Source organism: Python bivittatus, unplaced genomic scaffold (assembly GCF_059951505.1).
Source record: "Python bivittatus isolate LINGU-HERP-01145 unplaced genomic scaffold, Pbiv_v1 ctg000440_np1212, whole genome shotgun sequence".
NCBI lineage: Eukaryota > Metazoa > Chordata > Lepidosauria > Squamata > Pythonidae > Python > Python bivittatus.
The window spans coordinates 235,210-243,834 of NW_028277063.1; the positions used below are offsets into that span (position 1 = coordinate 235,210).

Below are 8,625 nucleotides of genomic sequence, written 5' to 3' on the forward strand. Positions count from 1 at the left end.
GAGACATTTCAGTCAAGATCTCTATCACCAAATTGTTTGTTAGCTGGTGCCATTAGATGAAGGAATTATTGGTAAAGGGGAAAGAACTTCAAAGTACACTATGGAAATTGATCTTCATATTCACTGCTGACGTACATTGATTTAGGTCTGTAGTTCCACATGACCTTTTAAAGCAGGAATAGAAGATGAGTGATTTCATAGCATCTGTCAGCAGAAGAGTTTTAGAAGAAGGTAGACCATCATGATATCTTCCAAAACCCCTGCAAAGTTTTTGCCTGTATGTCTAAGCTTGCCAAAAGTCTCTTCCTAAATGGTTTGAATACTTGCTACATTAGCAGAACTTATACTAATTACATGATTAAGAGAAATTGCAATCATTTCACTGCATCTGTAGAAACAAAGAGTAAATGTGATCCAACTTAGGGTTCCAAGGAGACAAAGCCACAGGTTTTCACATGTGTCAAAACTCCAATGGGATGTGATTTACAACTAGTAGAGTTCAACTACACTCTTGTAATGGGAAAGGCACATGATGAAATGACTGCCTATTTGGGCAGAAAGAACCCTTGCTGGCTCACAAAGGATGGAAAGGGTTGGTTCCTCTCCGGTTGTTAAAATATCAGCAGCTTTTGAACTAATCAGCATAATATACTAAGCCCAAGATCACTTTGAGTGAAATCAAAACAAAACAAAACAAAGCCTTTTCTGCACAATTTACTGAAATTCTCTACATTGTTTACAGTTTGTTTGCTCATTTTTATGGTTATACACTCTTATTGCAGCATGATGCCAAAAAACTACCAGCACATTGTTTCCATGGTATTTGCTGTTCATGAGATCAACAAGGATACGAAGCTCTTATCCAACATCACACTAGGAATGGAGGTTTATGAAAACAATTTCAGTGTAAGGTTTGCCAGTAAGAACCTTCTTGATCACCTCTTTCTGAAAGAGGGGAATCCCCTCAACTATAACTGTGTCAGAAGGACCAAGAGGAAGCTCTTGGCTATTATTGGTGGCCTCACATCTTCCAACTCCATCCACATGGCCCACGTCTTGAATGGCTACAAGATTCCACAGGTAGGAGGATTTTTCAGATATCATCTTGTCGATTTTTAGAAATGATCAGTCACTTCCTGAGCCACTCTTCATAATTTGTAAGGTTAAAGTATATTACTCAGTAAATTGAATTGCATCTCTTTTCTTATCATGCACATTTGATTTTAATATTTTATTTTTTTAAAAAAGGGAGCACAAATTCTCAGACTTTCATAGTGTGAAGGCTATTATCTGCTTTTTCCATGTCAGTTTTGATGGCAAGCGTTGGTTGTGTCTACTTCCATCATAATGTCAGAGAAGGAGCAGAATGTACATTTTGGGAGGACCTGGTTTAATCAAAGGACTTCATAGACACTTATGGTACAGGGACACTAAGGAAGATAAAAATTTAACAGTGCAAATATACTTGAAAGAAATACATAGTACAATGCAGAAAATGTTAGAAATTAAATTCAAAATGAAACTACAACTCTTTTTATTAGGAATAATCTCAAAAAAATCAAGAAGAGAGATCATTTAATGAATTGTATGCTTACAGCAGCAAAAATAAATTATGCTCAACATTGGAAGAAAGACGCAATTCTGACAACATCTGATTGGAAACCAAAACTTGGAGAATACACAGCAATGGCAAAACTAACACTATATCTACACAATAGAAGTTTAACTACATTTAGGGAAGAATGTTCCCCATACATATCAATTGGTTTTTAAGGAGGTCTAAACCCTTGTAAATATTTCAAGCACGCATATCTTTTTTTCCTTTTTCTCCTTTCAATTTTTTATCTTTTTATTACGTTTTTATCTTTTGTTACGTTTTTAGTATCTGAAATTTGCTAACCTGTTTTTGTTTTGTTCACTTATTTTTATCCTTTATCAACATGTATCAAAATACATCTATCCATACTCATACATATATAGATAACAAAAATATGTATATTTATATATATACCAAGTAATACCGCGAGGGAGACTTTATTATCAAGTAATTAAGCTTAAAACAGAACCCTTTATTGTAAAAGAAATACCTTGATGTATCCTATTCCTGTATTTTCTCATTCATTTCCAGTGTTTACTTTTGAAGGAAAAGTCACATACTCATAACGCTTGTAACGTTAATCTCTGAAACTGTAACTACTATTGATAGAATATCCCCTTATCTATATTCAATGCTCTAAGGCATCTAAATAACAGGATATTAAGGCTCTGGTATATAAATATCAATGTACTGAATAATACACTGTAGTAAAACTGAAAAGATGGAGCAAGAGATGGTCTATATGGCTAATTAAAAATATGTGAAAGGACTGACTTAATTTATATATTAATGCTTTATGGATATATCTTTATTCAGATGTCACTCATGTAATTACTATTTTGTATATTTGTTCTTTTATTATATTAGCACTGTTATATTTTTGGATATACTTCATCATGCCTTCTAGTTGTTATACTTTACCATAAAATGTTTAAATGTCAAAAGAATCATAATGTCAATGTAGCCTCCAATACTCAAAGAGAGAATAGAAAAACTTTATGTTCTCCTAGACAGAATGATGCACTTCTCAGCTGAATTTTCAATCTATCTTTCCTCCAAATAGCTTGGTTATGGCTGCTTTGACCCAGTCCTGAGTGATAAAAGGAGGTTCCCTTCCTTCTTCAGCATGGTTCCCAATGAGAACTTACAATATGAGGGGATTGTTCATCTATTGAAGCATTTTGGATGGAACTGGATTGGCCTTTTGGTATCAGAGGATGAGAGTGGGGAAAACTTTCTTCGAAATCTGCAACCAAAACTCTTCCAGAATGATATTTGCATTTCTTTTAAGCAGTTGATCCCTGGAATGAGTAATTTGACAATATATTCAGGCTCCTTTGTTGAAAAGTTAAAGAAGATAATAAATATTATCTCCCTGAAGAAAACCAATATCTTCCTTGCTTCCGGGGATGTCCAATCTATGGAGGGTTTACAGTGGACCCTCAGTTCCCAAGAATTTACTGAAATGCTTCCAACTGATCACAGGGTGTGGATCACAACATTTCAGTGGGATTTCACTGTTATCTTATTGCGAGGGAGGAGATTCCCAGCACAAACCTTCAATGGTACCTTATATTTCTCACTCCATGCAAACACGGTGCCAAGATTTCAGGAGTTTCTTAACAGCATGACCCATCTTTTAAATCCCATTCCATTCATCAATCCATTCTGGCAATTTGTATTTCGCTGTTCAATCCCCCCATATCGCAAAGGAGCAAAACGCTGCACAGGAAAGGAAGAACTGGGGAGTCTCTCTGGCTCCATGTTTGAAATGGCCATGTCTGGAGAGAGCTACAATATCTACAATGGGGTTTATTCTGTGGCACATGCTTTGCACACAATGCAATCAACCAGAGCAAATCCAGCTTCTCGGAGGAACTGGCATGGAGCAAATCTTGGGGATGTTCAGCCATGGCAGGTATGTCATCGCTCCTCTGATATACAGCTGTGTAAGGCCTGAAAGAGATGAGGTGGGGATAAGAATAATGCCAGTTCTTATCCATTAATACACAAATGTTGATGAGAGGCCATCAGGAAATGCCACCAGTGTTTGATTAGATAAGGATTTGCAAAGCAGCTTGGGTTCAGGTTAGAAGAGAATGTTCCTCTAAAATCACCATGATATCTCCATTATAGTATAGTCAGCAAAAAATTACCATACAGGAAATTAGGAACCTAGATTCAAATGAAGTTCTGCAATTTTGTGATTCAGAAGCAAGAGATATAAACAGAGCAATTCTCAAAGCCCCTGTTCTTCTTGTTTTTCTTTGTCCCCTTGTATGGAATGGAGTGATTGCCCCCTTCCACCTTTTGTGTGATAATTCTTCTGGTTTGGGGTTTTGGGTTTTGGGTTTTTGCAACAGTTGGATATCTCTTATTTAGTTTTCCACTGAGAATATCAGAACTGTATCTCCTAGTGAGATTGTTTACTTCTTTTTAAAAAAAAATCCAGGGAAGGGTAAGGAAAATGTTGCCTTTGATTGTAGTGACATTGGAATTGCTCTGTGCTATCTGAGTTCATGAGATGTCTGAATCAAAGCAGAACGGACTTCTGTTATAACTACAAAAACTCTGCTGTGATTCTAAACAAAGCCATCATTCTGGGGAAGATTAGGATAATCTGAAAAGTTGTTTTGTTTACATGGAGCAAGTGGCTTTGACTTCTCTATCTTCCTTGAAACACTGATCTGATACCTGGAAGGAACATTTAGGAGAAGAGAGATGAGGAACTCTGTCTTTAATGGTGCTTCACTTGTGCAATGAGAACACAATTGGTTGCCCAAGTTGCAGGACCTTGAATGGATAATGAGATCAGAGAGACACAGTCTGCTACCCAATGATGGAACAGCTAAGGGGTTGAGGGAAGGAAGATGGAATGATCTATCACAGGATATTTTTCAATCATAATATTCTTTGCTACTTTTTCTCCAGGAACAAGAATATTTCCCCCCGATCCTGCTAATCTAATCTAACTTCTTAAAAAATTCCTTTTGTCCTCTCCTGAATCCAGCTTTACTACTTTCTGAGAAACACCCGTTTTAATAACAGTGTGGGAGATGAAATCTTTTTTGATGAGAAAGGGAACTTTGACCCTGGATATGACATCTTCAACATGGTCACTTTCCACAACAAATCCTTCCAGAGAGTTCAGATTGGAAGGATGGTCTCCAAAGGCCCAGATGGGAAGAAATTCATCATCAATGAAAGTGCCATTGTGTGGAATCACAAATTTCAGCAGGTGGGACATTGGAGGGTCCTTTACTTAGTTCAGCTATAAAATTATAATTATATAATTTATAGTATTCTTTTTCATGATTTCAACATCCAGAAGTGGAGCATAGTGACAATGTCCTGGAATCTAGCACTTTTATTGGGTGTTTGTGTTTGTCTTCATGGAAATATATACCAAGAGAATTTGGTTTACTATCCTGAGTTGCATCTTGGAACTTTTATATAAAGTCTGGATATGTTTTTATACATACTTTATACATATCAAGGATATGTGGGTGTACTGGTTTCTTAAAATTTCTCAACATGCTACATCCAGATTGGTAGGATGGACTCCAAACCCCCAATGGGAAAAAGTTCACTTTCAGTGAAAGTGCTATTGTGTGGAATCACAAATTTCAGCAGGTAGTACCTTAATTATGTAGGTTATAATTTTCTGGGGAAAAGATATTCTTGTTTGATGACCTGAAAATTCAGAAGTGATGTATAGTGATGCTGTCCTAGGACATAATGGTTTTGTTGGATATTTGGATTTCTCTTTATCAAATTAAATGAAATAAATATCTTCCTCCTTCATTTCTGCCCTAGAAAGCAGGCTAAAGGAGACTGGAAGACCCATTGTTTTCTTGTAGGTTTGAAGCTTTATATTGTTTTATGCTTTAAAAATCATTTGATGCATTTTTCTGTAGCCTGAAGATACCATTCATTACAATCTACCGCATTATTTACTCTCTCCTCTTAAAACTGAATGACAACAAATGATGATGGGCATACTTTGAGGAAAACAGCATGTGTCACAAAATACAGGATGTTGCCGCCAATTTCAGAAACTGATAGTCTATATATATATGTGTGTGTGTTCTTGGGACACGTGACCTCCAAACATTTTGCACATATCTTGACTTTAGTAAAAACACTCCCTTTTTAATATGCCTGTATGCAAATAAAGTGGAGCATTTCATGAGGTTTGCCAACCTTTCTGATTCTTATTTCTAGGTACCTCCCCGTGCCAGATGTGTTGAGAGTTGCCACCAAGGGTACAGCAAAGTGATTCAGGAGGAGACCACCTTGTTGCTACAAATGCAGCAAATGCCCTGAAGGAAGAATTTCAGTCCAAATTGGCAAGTGAAAAAATTGACTTCTACAGTAAGAGCTTCCAGGGCCTTCAATCTTATCTTTCTTTATTTTTTTCCAGTTTGATATACTATATAGTAGAGGAGCTTCATTTAAATCTACTCTGGAATGAGACTGAGGTTAACCTGTGGTAGCTTTTAAGAAAAAGAAAAGAAACAAAACAAAACAAAAAAGTATAAATAAATACAGTCTGAATATAAAGATCTTGTTTACTGTGTTGAGATATTCTCATTCCTTTCAGGAAAAAGAAAGTGGAAAATAGCCTGCTAATATTATGGACATTCAACTGAAGACTTTTCCATAATATAAAACCTTTTGCTAAACATTAAGAAAGTTTTATTCTGGGAGTGTAGTGGGATATATGAAAGGAGTCATCAGGAGTGATAACTCTAAGTTAGCTTTTGCAATAACAAGGTGTTATTCCTTTATTTTAGATGCAGACCAGTGTGTGAGATGCCCAGAAGATCACTATTCAAATATGGAAAAAGACCAGTGTCTTCCCAAAAGTTTCAGCTATTTGTCCTTCGGCAAACCCTTGGGAGTCAGTCTGACTTCCTTGGTTCTTTTCTTTTCTGCAACCCTCCTTTTAGTGGCAGTGACCTTCATTCTGCACTGGGACACCCCCATTGTCAAAGCCAACAACAGAAACATCACATGCATCCTTCTTTCCTCTCTCCTCCTTTGTTTTCTCTGCTCCCTCCTGTTTATTGGTTGGCCTGGGGAGGTGACTTGTTTCCTCAGGCAAACTATGTTTGGCACCATTTTCTCCATCTCGGTTTCCTGTGTCTTGGCCAAAACTATCACAGTCGTTCTGGCCTTCTTGGCCACCAAGCCAGGAAACCGGATGAGGAAGTGGCTAGGGAAAAGACTGGCAGGATCCGTCATTGTCCTCTCCTCCTTCATTCAAGCTCTTATCTGTGTAGTATGGTTGATCACCTCTCCTCCTTTCCCAGAGTTGGACATGCACTCCCAGACTGATAAGATCATTGTGCAATGTAACGAAGGCTCAGATCTCATGTTCTACACTGTGCTGGGCTACTTAGGGCTGCTGGCCAGCATCAGTTTCACTGTGGCTTTCTTTGCTCGAAAATTGCCTGATACTTTTAATGAAGCCAAGCTGATCACCTTCAGCATGCTTGTGTTTTGCAGCATTTGGGTGTCCTTCATCCCAGCCTATCTGAGCACCAAGGGAAAATACATGGTGGCTGTGGAGGTCTTTTCCATTTTGGCTTCTACTGCAGGTTTACTGGGCTGCATCTTTTTCCCCAAATGCTACATTATGCTGTTGAGCCCACATCTAAACACAAAAGAGCATTTGACCAGAAGGATAGCTTAATAGTTAAATCCAACGTTCTATTATTCAGCCTTTCACCTGGTGACCAAAAGCATCCTTTGAGAAGAGCCCAAAATCCTAGGTGGCAGCCAAAACCAAGCAACTGAAATCTTTCCTCTTTTTCAATGCTGTGCATGTATTATCCATGGAATACAGAAACAGGGTTTTAATAGCTCAGTAGCAATTGTTTGCTTGACATGTTTTGAAAGCACACACATACACCCTGCCACTGCTGATCATTAAATGTCATTGAAAGCACTCCATTCTTCCCTTACTAACATTGAAGTAAATTTTCTATTAAATCTATAGTGCTATGATTTTATTGATATATAACTCTTGGTGATAACTCTGTATAGTCATTAGGAAAGGGTGCCACTGAGGATTTATTTTGCAATATCTAAAGTTTTGTAAATATTTATACATTCATGGTTTAATTGAGTAACATTGTTGCAATGAAAGTTTTAGCATTTTGGGGAGATAGAGAGAAGAAGTGTCATATACGAAATGCACTGTCCTAATAGACATACTGGACCCATTTTCCTAGAACAGGAGATTTCCAGATATCAACTTTGCTCAGTAATATACAGTGAATTTTATATCAATTTTAAAATGATATTACTATATAACTGTATTTATTTATTAATTTAGGGGTGTTTTTTGCTGCTTCTATTTTTTTCAAAATGAATCTAGATGGAATTAAAATGAGGTGTGTACTGAATTATCCAATGCATATGATGGTGATAATAACATCATGATAAATCAATCTAACATTTTCTGTTGACCACACAAGTGTGGTGATCACACAGACACATCGACATATTTTTCTGAATAACAGCAGAGAGTACGTTTTCCATTCCCTTCCTCTAAGATTTTATCTGTTTCTATTAAGTTAAAATTAGAAAAAAAAGTTAAGAAATGAAAAGCATTGACAATGAGTAGTGATACTGAACAATGAACATTCAGTGACCCTCAAACCTGCAGTGGAGCCCCAGATTCAGCAACTTCATAGGCACGATATACATATCTATCTGTTAATAGACAAAGTGAAGATAAAGAGCACAGAAAGCAAAGTCACAGCCAGGAGATCAGGGAACATGCAATTTAGACAACCGGAGTGTTCAAGTCCACAGAAAAAACCTGTGTCTGTACATTGGTGATCCCCAAAACAGAAACCAGCAGAAGAAGTCAAAATCATTCATACTGGCTCTTCAAATAACCATTCTGCCTGAATGACTGCTTTGGGATAGGTCTTCTCTAATACTTCAAATCAATAAAGATGTGGAAGAAACAGGAAACCTTATGGAAAGATGAGAATAACAAAAACAAGGAGTAA

General features: G+C 37.0%; 1 pseudogene; it reads left to right on the forward strand.

Annotated features, from left to right (window-relative positions):
- The first annotated feature begins 783 nt into the window (after nt 1-783).
- On the forward strand, nt 784-7,295 carry LOC148215679 (vomeronasal type-2 receptor 26-like; annotated as a pseudogene).
- The last annotated feature ends 1,330 nt before the right edge of the window (nt 7,296-8,625 follow it).